Genomic DNA, 18,004 nt, shown 5'->3' with positions numbered 1-18,004 from the left:
GGCATCTTACAGCAGCCCCTCTGGCATAGCCCCTCTTACCAGAACCCACAGATTGTGGATAGGGGCCTGAAGGGAACCTTTATTTACTTCTCAATGTTGCCCATGGTGGCAGGGGAATATTACATACAATTTTTAACTAGAAATGTTTGTGTATGTTTTTGGGTGATAAAATTGCCTGTGCTAGCATTTCACACAATTCCAGCAAATGTCAGTTTGGAGAAATGTAATACCATTTTTGTGCATTAAAAAAATGACATGCTCCATTGGTCTTATAAGGACCACTGAGCAAAGGGTAACGGAGTATATTTTATTGGTGATTTACTCACAGAAATCTGGGCACATAAAATGCAACTAGTTTTGAACAGCCTCCTTTAAGTTAAAAAATGAAAGAATAGTCCTCATTGGTTGCTACTGACAGCTGCATTTGTGCAATCAGGCATGTAAGATGATAAACTTTAAACATATGGATCTCAGACTGGAGCAAAAATGAACTGCTTTTTCACAGAATTTTCATATGATGAGAGAGCAGATAAAATGCCATGCTTGGGCCCCTTTGGTGGCTGCCTTCCTGCCAATAGATACTATATTGCATTGCTCGCTATACCTAGTGCTGCACACACAGTATTTGCACACAAAATTGCCCCCCCCTGAACGCTTGATCCATTAAAAACCCTTGCACACATTCCTCCTACTCTGTCTGTACAGTAGCTTCTCAAAACTCTTTCTCCCCAGCTGGTCAGTGTTACACCCTCGCTGCTTTAGTTACACTCTCCTGCAACCACCCTCTCCCACCGATATCACTGCAAAACTGCTGCACCCTGCTGCTTGCCTCTTTGCCTACCCCTTATTATGGCCCTGGCAAGCATTGGCAATACTAAAATATGTTGTAGTTCAGCCAATAAATATGATGCAGGGGGTGCCTGCCTATTGCCACCATTCCCAGTTGCCAAAGGTTCCGCTGGACTTTTAAGTAACCATAAAGCTTGTTCAGCTTCAATCCCCACCATCATTTCAAGCTCCTCCATAGCTGGAAATAAATAGCCTACAGATCCTTGGTCCTCATAGAACTGTTTGAATGTGAGATTTGTTTTTGCTTTTTTCAATTGTTCATTTTACTGACTGATAACATTTCTCCAAAAATTAACCAACTGTGACATAGCTTGGCACCTGCCCAAAAAGTATTTCAAGCGAGTGATTCATTACTTTGTGTAAAAATAGCTAACCTTGTTTATAGGTAATTCTTTCTTCCTCCAAAGAGAAGGCTTCCATTATTGTAAGTTATTTGATCTGAAGATTAAACATTTTTATCAGGACAGTGCACTAATCCTGCGCCTCTCACTTCTGCCCAATGTACGGCTATTGGCAATAAAGTGCAATTCAAGAACTCATAACCTGAGAAATTCATTGGGAGAAGACATTTAAGCTCCCTATAAATTTTCTTTTGATGCCCAGCTGAAACCACACAGTCAAATATTTGTGTTAGGAGCTCCTGTGTTTAAAAGACTAATTAAAAAGATGGAATTTTTCCGATTGTATCTTAAAGGGTCCTAATCCATTTCAAGTAGCAGAAAGAAAAGCATGCCTCCTGAATAAGGGCTTAGTGCTGGACTATAAATCGGCCACCCTAGGACATAAATGGAACTGAAGTGCTCTTAATGTGCAGAGTTAATGTGAAGCTCCATTAACTTCTCTGTGAAGCTGAAACGTCTGCCCTATCCTCCTGAACTATTACTTCAGAGAAGTCGGAGCCATCTACTTGCTTTTATAGTCGATCAAAAACCATTGTAGCCAAAATTACTCCAATGTTTGGAACAGCACAAGGGTGCAGCTGTAATATTGTAGTTTTGAGTTTTATATCAACTCACAGGGGCTCATTTATCAACACAGGCCAAATTTGTCCATGGGCAGTTGCCCTTAACAACCAATCAGTGATTGGCTCTTTATGTCAGCTGCAGGTAGAACAAGTAATTAGGGATGCACCAAATCCACTTATATAGGATCCAGCCGAACCCCAAATCCTTTGTGAAAGATTCCGGCGAATACCAGAACCAAATCTTAATTTGAATATGCAAAGTAGGATAAGAGAGGGCAAAAAAAGAAAAATCTTCGATGTTCATGTGACAAAAAGTCACGTGATTTTAAGGATTCAGATTCAGTTCACCCAAGAGCATGAATTTGCCCGAATGCTGCTGAAAAAGGCCAAACCTTGGCCGAATTGCGAACCTGGATTCAATGCATTCATACAATGAATGCAACTATTTAATTGGTTGCCATGGGTTACTGCCCATGATCTCAGTCACTTACATTATATCTTAACTTCATACAGTGTATATCAATCACATATAGTACATCTCAGTCACATACAGTACATCTCGGTCATGGTATATCTCAATCTTATACAGTATATGTCGATCATATTTAGTACATCTCAGTCACACACAGTACATCTCAGTCACGGTATTTCTCAATCTTATACAGTATACAGGGCCGCCATCAGGGGGGCACAGCGGGGACAGTTGGAGGATACTAGGGGGGGCTGGAGAATGCTAGGGGGTAGCTGGAGAAAGCTGGGGAGGATGCTGGGAGGGAGCTGGAGGATGCTGGGGAGAGCTGGAGGATACTAGGGGGGGCTGGATGATGCTGGGGAGAACGCTGGGAGGGAGCTGGAGGATGTTGGGGAGGACGCTGGGGGGAGCTGGAGGACACTGGGGGGGAGCAATGTTTTAGGGGGTCCCTGCCCTGGCACCAATGCAAAACGTAACACCTGGCTACCAATGTTTTAGGGGGCCCTGGCTACCAATGTCTGTGTGTCCTTTGTACTGATGGGAGGGGCCATTGAGGGCAGGGCATAGGAGGAGGGGGCCCAGAAAATTTTGTGGTGAGGGGCCCCGTGATTTCTGATGGCGGCCCTGACAGTATATGTCGATCATATTTAGTACATCTCAGTCACACACAGTACATCTCAGTCACAGTATTTCTCAATCTTATACAGTATATGTCAATCATATTTAGTACATCTCAGTCACACACAGTACATTTCAGTCACTTACAGAACATCTCAGTCACATATAGTACATCTCAGATACTTACAGTACATTTCAGTTACATACAGTACATCTTAGTCACTTCAGAATTATTATAATGCCCACTTCTTTCCCACACAGCAGCTGACTCCGAGCCGGATCCGTTTTCAAACCGGCAAATCCGCGTTACAGTCACCTCCGCTGTGCCATTTGCCATTATGTATAGGTGACAGAGAGCCTAGAACACACATTAGGCTCTTTGATGCTATTTTTTACTTAGATAAATATTTTATACAAAAACTTCTCATCTGCATCTCATCTTAATTTTGTTATATGCTGATGCACCATCATGGCACAGTCGATAAACCACCTGGTATCAGTGGCACAAAGAAATCAGATAGAATTGTTTACCCATCATCAACAAATCTTTAAATGGATGTCTGGCAAGTACTGAATGGGAATATCTAGCACACCAGTGATGACTAGTTATGATAAAATATATAGTTGGTTCATATACAATGTAAGTGAAACTTTACAAACTGCCTCTCCTCACATCAAGCAAGTGGGTGTTTTTAAATGTTTGTAAAGAAAGTATGTGCTCGCTAAGCCACACATCATCAATATCCCCAGAATTCTGCTCATGCATTCTGCTAGTTATAAGGTGCTAACCGTGCTAGTGAAGTGACAGACTGGAAGGATTGATAATGTTCACATATGTGAGAGAAACAGGTGTCTGTCAGTGTGGTGCTTTGTAAATGTGACAGACTTTACCACTTAATTGGCATTGTCACTAATTGTGTAACTGTAACACTGTTTGTTTGTGATATGAAATTTGTCATATTGTTTTTTTTGTAAGGTCAATACAAATATTGGGCAGTACATGCATGAGAATTCCTGTGTGATGTTAAGTATATGGCTGGGCAAATAAACAGCAAAACAATATGATGCCTCTATGTACATTTCTGACATGATTACTGTACTCTAGTGCGTAGTCCAGAGTGTGTAGCAGTTATCTGAAAACCACTTATCCAAAAAGCTCCAAATTACTGCAAGGCCATCTAATTTTAATCAAATAATTGAAATTTTTAAAAAGTATTTCCTTTTTCCTGTGTATGGGGCCCTCAGATGAGCCTACCCGTCCAATATCTGGGTTAAAATTAGCCAGATGTTGATTGGGCAGCATTAAAAATCCTGTCTGGATGAGGATCACATTGGCCTTCAATGTCAATGTGATCAATCCAATACTGCCCATATCGGGAAAAGATCTGCTCGTTTGGCAACCTTGCCAAATGACTTTTAAAATTTGATAGAGGGCCAGGCCAGTATCCACTTCTTTACAAATTTACCAAAAGGCGCAGAATCTGCCAGAGTGAATAAACCAATTTTGCGATAGAGTCTTTATTATTGCAATAATGGGGACTGGGCAGACTGTCTCTGTGGTTACAACTCCAAACACATTAGTTGCTTGTAGATAAATTTGAGCTTGGACTATGCAATGACCTACAAGTAGTGACAAGGGTTTTTTTGCCAGGCATAGGTTTTGCACTGGCCAATTTTTTTGCAAAACTGCCGCAAAAATTTGCTGAGTGATGAAAAAAAAGTCACAGCCGTGTCAAATAAGTCAAAAACACTCAAAAAAGTTCACTCATCACTACCTACAAGCCTTCTTGTACGACCAGTAGTGGCATCTTGTACTGATTTTTCATGGTGACAAATTGTTGCAGTTTAAACATATATACTTATATAGGTATCAGTATAATCATTTACAGAATATAGGATTTAATTTGAATTTCATCTGACTAAAGCAGAGGGAATAAAGCCAGAATAATCCCCAAAAAATCAATCATTTCATACAAACACTCTTCAAGGATACATTTAGGCTTAAATAGAATTATGGGAAATTGATAAATTGTGTCAATACTTATATTAATAGTAAATTATTTTGCCAGCATGTTACAAGTGTCAACAATTTTATGGCTTCCATTTTTTACCAGCAAATGACCCACCTGTTGTGCATAAAGTGGCAGGCATATCCGAACAGTGTTAGAACACTGAATAAGTATATAATACAAGAGCCCAGCTGCAAAGCCCGTAAGATCCCCAGATCAACTGATTTTCTAGCCATTTTGGGCTATGGAGGAAGTCAACAAATATATCCCATATGCAAAACACGGCTACCAATGGAACAATATAAATACCTAAAAAATAATATTAATCCATGCCAAGTGTATCACTTTTGGCTCCCGTAGGACCATTTGCTGTGCAGCTGTGGCACAATTTCTTAATGTGCTAAACTGGAGAGAGCCGTTATTTCCCAAAGGTGCTGAAAAGAATGAGCGAGGGAAACATCTGCCGGCTTGTTGTGAGTCTCTGTGGTAGAAGGTGGCACAAGACTGCTTCTAATTTTTCCTTTGTATTTGCCTAATATAAGTATTATAAGAAAAATGTGTTTATAATTTCTGTACAGCTTTCCACAGCTTCTATAAAGGTGCTACTAAATAACAAATTCAGCAATGCCTGTAAGATCCACTACCATTTCTGTGTCCCATATCCCACCCTTGCTTCTTTTCAATCATTCTCCTGTAAATCCTGGTCAGGTAATCCACTTGTAAACACCCTTGTCACTTATCACATTTATTAGTTACAATATCTCAATAACAATATTAAATATTAAAGATTTAAAATGCATAATTTATATTTTTCATTGGCATCAGGCAAACAGCAAATGCTCAGGGGGGAATGCTCACTTGGGCTGCTTTGAAATGTATTAACTAAAGGTACCAAACTGTAATTGTTTAGACTGTTATTTGGAAATACGAGGAGTGAAAATTAAATGAGAAACAAATAAAAAATTGAAATGTTTGAGTATATAAATAGTCCATTTAAGTTGTTACTAATTATGCTTGATGTTTTAACCTTGTATAATACTCCATTGTTCACTAACTGACTTGCAATGACCATGTTTATCTAATGCCATAATGTGTCAGTATTACCATAATCTCTACCAAGACACCAGAAAGGAGCAAGGTTTGCAGCCAAGAGAACAAGGCCTGGTATCACTGGGCTGGTATGCAACAAGGCTGGTGAAAATTGCTCGGAATGGAAACCCCAGGCTTGGAGCAGCAGGAAAGACATAAAAATTCCAAACTGGGGTGCAAAACTAAGTCTACTAATTCAAAAACAACAAAAAGAAAGTTGCAAACTGTCTTGGATTACCATTGTTTACATCACAATAAAATATAATTTTAAATTGAACAACCCCTTTAAAGGGGAATTTAGGCAATAGGGCTGCTTTGCTATATTCCATGGCCATCAGCCTTATACAATTTGCACTGGGAGATACCATTTACATTCTAGGTTCCATCAGCACAGCCCTCATCCTCCAAGACAAAGACTTTGTACCCTGAGGCAGCACTGCATGTGTGCTGGGTATTACATTTGCATTCACAAAGGTATCCTGCACCCCTATAGGTGATGGCCAACACTAATATAGGCGGGCAATGCTGCGGGCATTTTGAGAAGATTGCAGTAGTCAAAACCAACCACGGGCAACTAATCTCACCAACAATAAAGTGAATTGCCCGTGGGAAGCCATATGCATCGATTTTCAAAGCCATGCAAAGTTTCCTCCTGCAAGAGAATTCATGTGACTTTGGAAAACAAAGTGAAGCATATGCCTTTCCACTGCCAATTCACTTTATTGACAGTGGAAAGGCATTGTGGGGAGATTAGTTACCTGCAGTAGCCAAAAATAACTGCAGACGACTAATCTTCCTGTGAGCCATCACCCACACTTGTACTTCCCCCAGGAAGAAAAGGAGACAGAGAACCATTTCAGGTAAGTTATGAAAGTCTATTTACCCTCTAAAAATGTAAAATAGAAGTTTGTGTGCTTGTGCTCTCCCTTTCTGTGCAGTGGCTACCTGCAAATACAGCCCATAATGACCTTCATTGACAATGCTGATTTCTTCATTAATCCCAATTTCCTATGATTTATATGAGCGTACTTGGCAGCCTGCTATCTAAAACAATGCAAAAGGTCTTTCAGTTTCCACCATCGTCATAATGCTTCCCACTGTACTAAATCCTTTAACTGCATAATCAATCATAGTGGAGATACAAGTCCCATGTAAATCTTATCAGTATTACAAATATAATGGGCTTTTTGTTTGCAGGGTGTCGATTGCGTTTGCAAGCTTTGATAGTAGCTCTAGACAGTCAATAAATACAGAGTCACTTACATGGCCAGTAGGAGCCTAACTAAACTATTTAATCTCTGGAGTGACAGGCAAAACAATGAACTCTGAACTTAATCCTCTCTCCAAACCTGGTAGAGTGCTTCTCAAACAGCCTCTTAAAGGAACAGTAACACCAAAAAATTAAAGTGTATAAAAGTAACTAAAATATAATGTGCTGCTGCCCTGCACTGGTAAAAGTTGTGTGTTTACTTCAGAAAGTCTACTATAATTTATATAGATAAGCTGCTATGTAGCCATGGAGGCAGCCATTCAAAGGAGAAAAGGCACAGGCACATAGCAGATAACAGATAAAACACAATTGTATTCTACAGAACTTATCTGTTATCTGCTATGTAACCTGTGCCTTTTCTCCTTTTTCCCAGCTTGAATGGCTGCCCCCGTGGCTACACAGCAGCTTATAATATAAATTATAGTAGTGTTACTGTAGCAAACACACCAGTTTTACCAGTGCAGGGCAACAGTACATTATATTTTTATTACTTTAAAGCTCTTTCATTTTTTGGTGTTACTGTTCCTTTAAACAAGGGCATTCTGCATATACATTCTTGGGGCAGAATTTTCACCCAGCATTAGGGCTCTGGCACACGAGGAGATTAGTCGCCCGCGACAAAACTCCCTGTTCGCGGGCGACTAATCTCCCCGGATTGCCATCCCACCGGCGATTTACATTTTCCAGGGAGATTAATCGCCCGAGACACGGGAGATTTGTCGCGGGCGACTAATCTCCCCGTGTGCCAGAGCCCTAAGACATCAGTAGTAAAGGAGATTTGTATTTAGTATTATAATAATATTCCCTGTGATAATATAATTTGTATTTATTTTTATCTACAGGGGCAGGACTGATTTAAGGTGGGCCCAGGACAAAGATCTCAATGGTGTGCCCCCTGCAGTCACCCCAAGATATTTGTGTTAGTACTACCCTCAAGCAGGTGAACTTGAATGAATATAAAATAGTAGGCAATGGGTGGGGTCTAGGCAGGGGTGTATTTATATATAGGCACTTGTGTGCGTAGGGTTGTAGGTTGGCCCAGGGTGCCTGTATATATATATATATATAAAATATATAAAATAAATACAGTGCAAAAGCGGCAGGGGGCACCTGGTCTTTCAGTTTCTTATTTTGGTTTCAATATACGCCTGAAGCTAAAGTGTGCCATGCGTTCAGGTGCCCATGGTGGTATCAGATCAAAACGCAGCCATGGTTCCAGGTGCACCATCCTTGACCAACAGCCATGGAAGCAGATAAATCATAATTATGCCTATTCATTTATAAAATTTTTTGTTATAGAGCTCTTATAGTGAATCCAAAATAAAAAGTCTGCCATTCCTCAGGAAATGCTTCAGTCAAAAGTGGTGAGCCCTGGGCAAATATGCCGTTGGCCTATTTATTAATACGGCCCTGAAGGTAGGGTCTGGAATTAATTTAAACCAGGCAGATATATGAAGCTTCTTGCACATGGGTGCCTGACTGTGATTACCTCATCTCATCAGGGAAAACTGCAGTGTTCAAAAGGGCATCCCTGTTGACAGATAAGCAGTGGCATTTGGGCTTCCTCTACTAGTAGAAGCTGATCCATGTGCTATAGTAAGGCCTGGTTTAGGATTCAAAATTGGCCCAGGCATTTCAAGTACTCAGAGACCAAAACAGCCCAATAAATAGTGACTGTCTATGGCATCTTACAGCAGCCCCCATGCATATGTATACTGCATGATTTAACATTAAGTTCATTTTGGAAAATGAATATATATATGCTCACAAGGGGGACCACCCATTCTAAGAATATTTATTTTAGCCCTTGGATTTTGGCAGTGCATATTAAATGCACTAAACAAATAACTGAATATCTGGAAATGCAAATTGTGTCTGACCACAAAGCCCAAACTGCCCATGTAAAGCTCTTTTGACCTAGATTAGTTATCTGTTATGGTATCTGTCTGTTATGTACCATTGGTTGGCTCCATGTTAAAGAACAAAGAAAGGGTCAACTTGGTTTTTAATGAAAGTCTCCTCTTTTCCTATGACTACAACAATCAGACAATGCTGATACAGACTACATGTCCAGCCTTACAAATACTTGCTCAGAGTTTGCCATTAATTTTTTTATCTTTGTTCTAAGTAAAATCCTGCATCAATTGTCACAGTAAAGTAGATAACATGGCTAATACTGGTAATGGAAATTTCCACCCTAAGATGATTATCGTGATGTGTGATAGTGTGTAAAGAAAAGGTAGCATATTTGTTACGATCCACTCATTTAGCAAGGTTGCCAAATGAGTGGCGCTTCCCCTAAATGATCCAATGGAGAAATCAAACCTGCCCAATCAACACCTGGCCAATTTTTGGGCCAGATATCGATCGTGAGGCCCATCAGAGGTCCCCATACACGGGCAGATAAGCTGCTGAATCAGTCTAAAGGACTAGTGTATGGCCACTTTAATCTGCAATTATTAGAGATTTCAGAGACCACTGACACAAACGTCGACTGCCATGTCTTATGCTGCATGCCTATGTGGGGGCGACTCTACATAATAAAGATTCAGCAGCTGTCAGGTGGCATTGGCACACCAGATGATGCTCCAAATTGGACATCCCTGATTTTCTAACAATAGTACACAAGCTGATCACAGGTAAAAGAGGGACAAAAAGAAATGCTGCCCATTTTTGCGACCACACTTGCTGATCAGTCAGATATTGTCAGCACACAATTCAGTTTATCAAGCCCACAAACATATTCTAGAGTGTGAGCCCCTTGTATAGGTATGGGATCCATTCTCTGGCAACTCTTTATTCAGAGTGTAATTATGGGAAGGCCATCTCCCATAGACTCCATTTTAATCAAACAATTTTAACTTTTAAATATAATTTCCATTTTCTCTGTAATAACAGAACAGTATATTGTACTTAATCCTAACTAACATTTAATTAAGCCTTATTGGAGGTAAAGCAATCCTATTCTGTTTAATTAATGTTCAACTGATTTTTCAGCAAACTTAAGGTATTGAGATCCAAACTACAGAAAGACCCTTATCCAGAAGACGCCATGTCCCGAGCATTCTGGATAACAGGTCCCATACCTGAGGCTCCAGTTCATAATCATAAGCAAGTACATGGCAATAGAATGCCTGCAATATTTTGCCTGATATAATAAAAGTCACAAAGTTTGCACTAAATCTAGCAACCCAAAGCAACCAATTAGATTCCTGCTTTTAAATGACCAATAAATACTACTAGCCTATTGGTTGGTGTGGGTTACTAGAACAAGATGGCGCACACTTTGTAGCTTTTTTAATACATGATCTCATTTGTCCTAAAAACTGTTGCCATCAAACTCCATGAATCTGTCTTAGTTACCTCTTAAGGTGGCCACAAACAGGCAGATTTCAGCAAACAAGACATGGCCCTAGTAGAGAATAAAAAGTGCTTAACATAACTGAAAAAGTTGTTTTCTGACTACATCTTCTTTGTCTTGAATGAGCCAAGAGACAACACCACAGTCACAAGACAATGCTCTTTGCCACAACAAGTAGCTCCATGTGTCATTGCCATAAAGCGCTGTGGGAGAAGATGGTGCTATAAACATAATAATATTTGAAACGTTGCTTTCACATTTATACAGTATGATGCCCGCTAATATGAACACAGATCAGTACACTACATGGGCTATGCAAATCGTGTTTAACCACAAACATGCTCTGAATGCCTTTTACGTAGATTCCACTATATTAAATTTGTGCGGTTTTATTAACATGAATTACCATTTAAAAAGGAAAACATTTTTATTTTGTCATATTTGAACGAGCCTGTTGTGGTCATGCACTAATATTTAGTGCATTTCTAACTCACATGATGAAGTGTCAGTAACTTGATTAACATTGTGCGTCACTCAGTCGCAACTACTTTAATAACTTGAAGCATGTGACCGAAGCAGACTATAATAAGATCCAGCTTATTGTTCAAATACCTCTCAATGTTGATGGACTCTTTGGCATTAGAGCTGATCCAGCTGATAAATATTGGATCTGTTGAATTCAGACCATTAGGTTTTTATGTTTTTTCCATCATTTCTCAGCTGCTACCTTTGCACCTTATCTCCTATTTCTATTTTTACTTTGTTAAGGAGGCCATACACTATAAGTTTTCCCTCATTTAATGTGATCAAGCATCACTGAGAAATGGGTACCTGAATGCAGAAAAATGAAATATATCCAAGCTAAGTGGTTACTTCAACAACTGCCTAATTTTTATCTTTGGCCAATATATTCATTTGTTCTGTTAAATCATTCATGACATATCGACTATTATGGACTATGGCCCAATGGTATATGAAAAGCATCATACTGGCCACACAGTGAGAGATGAGCCTGAGCATCAAAACACTCTATTTTCACACCAAGGATCAGCTGTCACTCTTGGTGTTAGAGGGTATTTGACACTGCTAGTGCTTTCCAGTCCCATGAAGTGTTAAACCCTTAAAGCAGTTGAATGATGACTGAATCCCTTCAGGCTGAGAAAGTGCGGACAATTCTCTATGACCATGTTTACACTTGTGTTGCATGCGTAATGACAGCTCCTTCCCGTATTATATTTTTTCCTGATGAATTTAGGATGTTGTTCTTGTATAGAATGAAATGACTGCAGCTGAATTTTCTGGCTACATTATCCCCCTGTTACATTTCCTTTGCATTCATATATTTCCATGGTTACATCCTGATTACTTCCTGAATAACAAAGGAGTTAAAAATGTATTCTTTAAAAAAGGAAACATACAGGTGAACTGCTGAACCTTGGTCTCCCCATGATCAAACTAAACCAGAATTGTTAATTTTCCTTAATCTTTTTGACTTGGGATATAAAAAGCAGGAAATGACTAATCTCTATCTGTAACATTCACACATCCATTTATTGCTTCGGCGTAGAAGTCTTTGTGATTCCCATGTTGAACATTACGCCGAAGTTCAGTAAATTAAAGTATACACACAATAGTTTCACCAATTTCTATAAGTTACGTAATGAGTCTGCAAAAGAGGTGTTTGGAAAAGTCATGGACAAAAGGGCAGACTTTACAATCTTCATCTGTATTTCCCATCATTTCTTAAAGGGGATGTACAGCCTTTTAGAGTCATGGCTCTGTTTTTTTTGTCCGCACTGTTTGCCATGACCTCAAATGGGGTAAAAACCGACATGTTTTTAACCCATACAGACCCACTGTAAAGATGGAAGAATGTTCCTACCGCCCATGACAGAAGCAGGTTTTTCTACTTCACAGTTAACATGGGAACTGTTCTTTTCATTCATACAGGAGAATGATCCTATAACCCAGTGATCACCAACCACTTGGTTGTTGCTCCCAGTGTCCCCAAAGCAGGTGGTTATTTTTGAATTCCTGGCTTGGTGGCAAGTTTGGTTGAAAAAAGCAAAATGTAACACCAAACAAAGCTTCCTATAAGCTTATAGTCTGCATAGAGGCTACCAAATAGTCGATTACAGCCCTTATTTGACACCCCCCCCTTGAACTTTTATGATCTTTTTATTGTTCCCCAAGTATTTTTACATTTGACTGTGCCTCACGAGTAAGAAAGGTTGGGGACCCCTGTTATAACCCATGGCAAAGGAGAAGGCCTCTGAAAGAAAATCCTATAAATTGTGCAAGAAGATATAAAGTCCATGCAACCCAAGGCAAAGATAAGTAGAATATTCCTGCAACCCATGGCAAGATGACAGAATGTCCCTGCATCACAGGTCAGAAGGATTGAACTCTTCTTGTACACAAGGCAAAGATTTGACCATGTCTTAGTACAACAGAACAAAACAACAGAATATTGGGAAATATGGTCATATAGTCCAATATAAGATGAGAGAATTATCCAGTTGTCCAAGACAAAGATGTGAGTATTTTCCTGTAATAGAAGATATAAACGGGCATATTCCTGTAACCTAAAACAGAGGTGGGACCATGTTCCTGTAATAAGGGAACAATGCAAGAATGTTCTTATAACTCCAGGCAAGAAGACAGAATTTCCATGCAACCCAAGGCAAAAAATGAATGTTCATTTAACCCACCATAACAAATGGATTGTTTATATACAGGCCCAGATTTGTGGAGAGGCCACAAAGGCCCGGGCCTAGGGGGCGGCAGAAGTTTAGGGGCGGCATTAATTTGGCTCCCATATGGAGCAGTCGGGACCTCTCCACACTGCTTCGCAGGGGCGGGCCAAGCCGACCGGGCGCCCTAGGCAACCCGGTCGGCCAACTCCGCCCACATCCCCGAACGGCGCATGCGCGCCAATGCACAGGAGGAGGTGCAGGGGGGCGGGGCGGTTAGTCGGTCATTGCCTCCGCCGCTAATGACAAGCGGCGGAGGCAATGACAAATTAGCACTAGGAGTAGGCAGGAGAGGTACCTGCCTGGCGCCCCTCAATCGTTGCGCCCTAGGCAGCTGCCTCTTCTGCCTACCCCTAGTTCCGGCCCTGCTGCTTCGTATGGGAGTTTAAAGGAGCGTTTGCGCATGCACACTGGGGAGAGGACACGTTCGCGCATGCGCACTGGGGGGCACGCGTTTGTGCATGTGCACGGGGGGGACACCCACAGGGGCGGCCTTGGGGCACCCAGGAGAGAAATCCGGCCCTGTTTATATAGCTCAAGGCAAGATGGGAGAATATTCAAGGCCTAGTTAAAGTCGGGGAACAGGGCCCCGTGAATGAGGCATTAGATAGTGTTTCTGTGTTCTATATTAGATAGTGGTGTAGCTCCCTTTATAGTACCACTCTAGGGGGCACATTTACTTACTCACAAACGGGCCGAATGTGTCCGATTGCGTTTTTTTCGTAATGATCGGTATTTGGCGATTTTTCGGAAAATTGTCGCAACTTTTTCGTTGCCATTCCGAATGTTGCGCAAAATCTGGCAATTTTTTCGTAGCGTTACTACTTGCACGAAAAGTCGCGACTTTTTCGTAGCCTTCACGCCGAGTACGAAAGATTCGGATTCATTCAAGCTTCAGTATGGTGACTTTTCTTGGGCCAGGTTGGAGCTGCAGGGGGCCATTGAGTCCTATGGGAGGCTTCCAAAATCATGCTAAGTCTGAAAGTTTCGCCCGCCGCTTACGAGCGCTCAATACGAAAAAGTCGCGACAAGATACGAGCGCATCGTAATGGCTCGTAAAGGCGTCGAAAAAATCGCAAAAAATACGAAAAAGTCGCAAAATGTTCGTTTTCCAATCAGAATTTTTCCAATTCGGATTCGTGGGTTAGTAAATGTTCCCCTAGGAGTGTAAGGCAGTTAGGGTTGAGCTAGAAAGAGCAGTTCTTAGCTCCTACATAGGACTTGCAGTTTTGGAGGTATCTCTCCCAGGCCATACTGCCTGTAGTGTAGGGATCCAAGTGAATAGGGAATCAGGATAGAGAATTCCCTGAGGGGATCCACTACGGGGTGTAACATCACAGTGTAATGTATTGTGGGTTATGTAGTTCCTGCATGATAACTGTAATCTGTGAAGTTGCTACAATTTGTCACACCAATGTTTTAGTCCCTGCTCTTCTGCCAGGATTTGAAATGATGCAGAAAATGGGGTTCTGTTCTGCAGCTGGACCAAATAAATGGTATTTATTCATACTGAACAGATTACAGTGATAGGAATATTAGGGGTTTCTGTGTTGGGTGGGGCTCTTTAAAAAATGTTGGTTCTGAAGCTGGAGTTCCCCTTTAATAAGAGAGGAATACTGTCTGTTAGTATGGCTGAGTGTTTTTTTTTGGTTTGGTTATTCTTGGTCACAGGTAAATATGTGCATAGAGACAAACTGCACTTTCCAAATGGCAAAGGAAACAGGTGACCAAGCAGCCTCTGTAGAAAATATCAGCCTGTAATTTGAGTGTGAAAACAATGCATGAAGTAGATGTGAGGCACGATCCTTTCGGCATTGGTGATTTATTCTTTTCAGAAAACAGGAAAATGTTCATTATCAAGTGCTGTGAGAACAGTGGAGTAATTGGAAGCTATTTCATATGAAATACTTGTGATTGTTGCTTTTCTGGCAATCTGTCACAGGAGAGCACTTCCTGTGAAATGAATCAGCAAAGCCCTGCCACTGGGATTCATTGTTGCTGCCGGGCAATAGAATGTAAAACAAGGATCTTATCTGCTCTTTAAAAAAAATGTTATTCCGGATGGGCTATGGGCAGGAAGATTCAAGTGCTCACAAAATAGTCCTACAGAGGCAGTGCAGAGCAAACTGTATGGACTACCACACTATACAAATATAAGGAGTAGATAAATTAGACTCAAACAACCCCACCAACCCGTTTACATCATTTAGGTTACCTGCAGGATAGTTGCTTCTCTTAGATATAAAAGTGGTCAGTTTTGAAGCTGATCTCAGTGTTCAATGTGCTACAATGGATGACAACTGGGTATTGATGAGGAAATGTTTTTCACCAGGCATTGATTTACGAAAAATTTTGGAGCAATAAAATGTGAGAAACATGCAGCAAAACAAAAAAACACCCATTGCATGCATTTGAAGTAAGAATAAATGTGAGAAAAACACTTCCACTGACCAATGCATTGGGCCAATGTTTTTTGTGCAAAAAAAAAAAACTTATGTGAAATATGCCCCTTGACTTCAATGCATATTGCGTGACAAAAACACTGCTGCAAAAAATGCCCATTGACTTCAACATGTTTAGCGTTTACATGTTTAGCATGTTTCAGTGTTTCGCAAATTCTTTTCCTATGGTTTTGCCAGTTTTTAGCAAAGTGGGAAAGATTTGCATCACTACAATTGGGTATTTTTTTGCTCTTTGCACACTGCATTCTGTTCTGTGCAAATTAATGCAGGTAATGCAGTGCAAAGACAACTGAGCTGACTGAGCTGACTGAATATGGCCAGGGCACACTTGCTCTTCCTGATGCTCTGCACTTGCACCCTGAAGACAAGTAAATGACCCCTAAGTCTTAGGTGACCACTGCCACCTACTGCCAAATATGCTTATTTGGTGACCACCCCCTATCTGCGCCCGATTTAGTAATCCAGGGCAAAATTGGGCCTGGGGCATTAATCCTTGTCCAATGGGATTTTTAAACCTGTCCTATGACGTTTCAACTTTCATCCAAAGATTGTTTGGGAAGTTGCCCATTCAGCATTATGTAAGGCTAATGGCAGATGTTTTCACTGACCAAGAAACATCTGAATATGCCTAAATGACTAACAATGACTTGAATGGCAGCAGCCTGTCACTGCTGGAAATACTGACAGATATTGTCCTTAAAATGAAATATTTTAAACTAAGTTCATCTCAGGCGGTTATTTCTCTGTTGGGGGACATCCACTGGTGAAAAAAACACTAGCCAGCGTGCTTTTGTCTTAACTCCCTGTTGAACACAATTGACTGGGAAGGATATTTGTTCCGATAATAGATGAAAGATGACTAAACATGCTGCAATAAAAATCAGGACTAAATAAAACATTTTTACAAGCACAAGTAGAGTGGTTCTTCCATACCCCTAGGCCTGTGTCTGGGCATCTTGTGCAGTCACTATACTTGTGTCCCTGTTGAAGGGGGTTGTATAAATATAGCCTTTTATCCCTAGACTGTGTGTTATGTTGTGATAATGTAGTTTTCCTTAGGATGGAATTTCCCTCGGAAGCCCCTCCAAATGGGTGTAGGCACAAGTAAACGATTTCCTGTATACAACTCTCTGGGTTACAGATGGCTCAGTTCTTAGGAAATTAGGCAAATCCACCACACACAGTTGCAGCATTACGTCCAAATGGAGGGAGAGCAGGTCCTATATTTGTGTTTGATACATGGACAGATTTAAAGTGGACCTGTCACCCAGGCATAAAAAGTTGTATAATAAAAGTCCTTTTCAAAATAAACATGAAACCCAAATTCACTTTTTGACATCCATAACCCATTAAATAGCATTTAAAGATCCCATCTGTCAATCATATATTGCCTTAGGCATAGAGGTGGGGCAGACAGTTGCTTTCACTTTCAATTCAGAACTTCTTAGATGTTGCTGAACTCCTCACATTCCCTTCCCTCCTCATCTAATTTTGTAACCAGTGCATGAACATGGGTATCAGATCCCCCCATACTGGCACAGAAACAAGATTTTGGCAGGAAGCAACACTTGCCTTAATAACAGTGCCACAAAATGGCGCCTGCCTGCTTGCTGCAATTGTAAATTTCAAGGCTGAAGAAAATACGTTTAAAATAATTTATATAGTGTAAGTGAAGTTTATTTTGCTTGACAAACACAATAGAAAAACATTTGGAATTATTTCTTAGGGATACAGGTCCCCTTTAAGCTGCTGATTTGGCCGCTTTCAAACTATTCTGCTGCCCATGTATTGGGCCTACCCGACAGACATTTTGCTGAAAATTAGCCAGGCGTCAGATCAGCTTAATGAGGTGGGCATATTGGTGAAAGATCTGCCCACTTGTTGACCTTACCAAATGAGCTTCATGCGTATGGCCAGCTTTAGGCTGATTACACAAAGGGTCGCTACACAGAGAGTATAGCACCTGAAACCGAAGCTGATGTCTCTTATTCTTTTGGACCTTAAAGCACTAAAGTATGGCACTTTCATACATTTCCCGCTGAAGTGAATAGGAGGTGACAGGGACGTTTTCAGGTGCTCCTGTGCTTGCTAATATGAGTAACCTATTGCAATCACTCATTACATATTTCAATACATTCTTCAAAAAAAGGCTTGTGT

The sequence above is a fragment of the Xenopus tropicalis genome, chromosome 7, assembly GCF_000004195.4.
Source record: "Xenopus tropicalis strain Nigerian chromosome 7, UCB_Xtro_10.0, whole genome shotgun sequence".
In the NCBI taxonomy this organism is placed as follows: Eukaryota; Metazoa; Chordata; class Amphibia; order Anura; family Pipidae; genus Xenopus; species Xenopus tropicalis.
Note: the sequence above shows the minus strand (reverse complement) of the source record.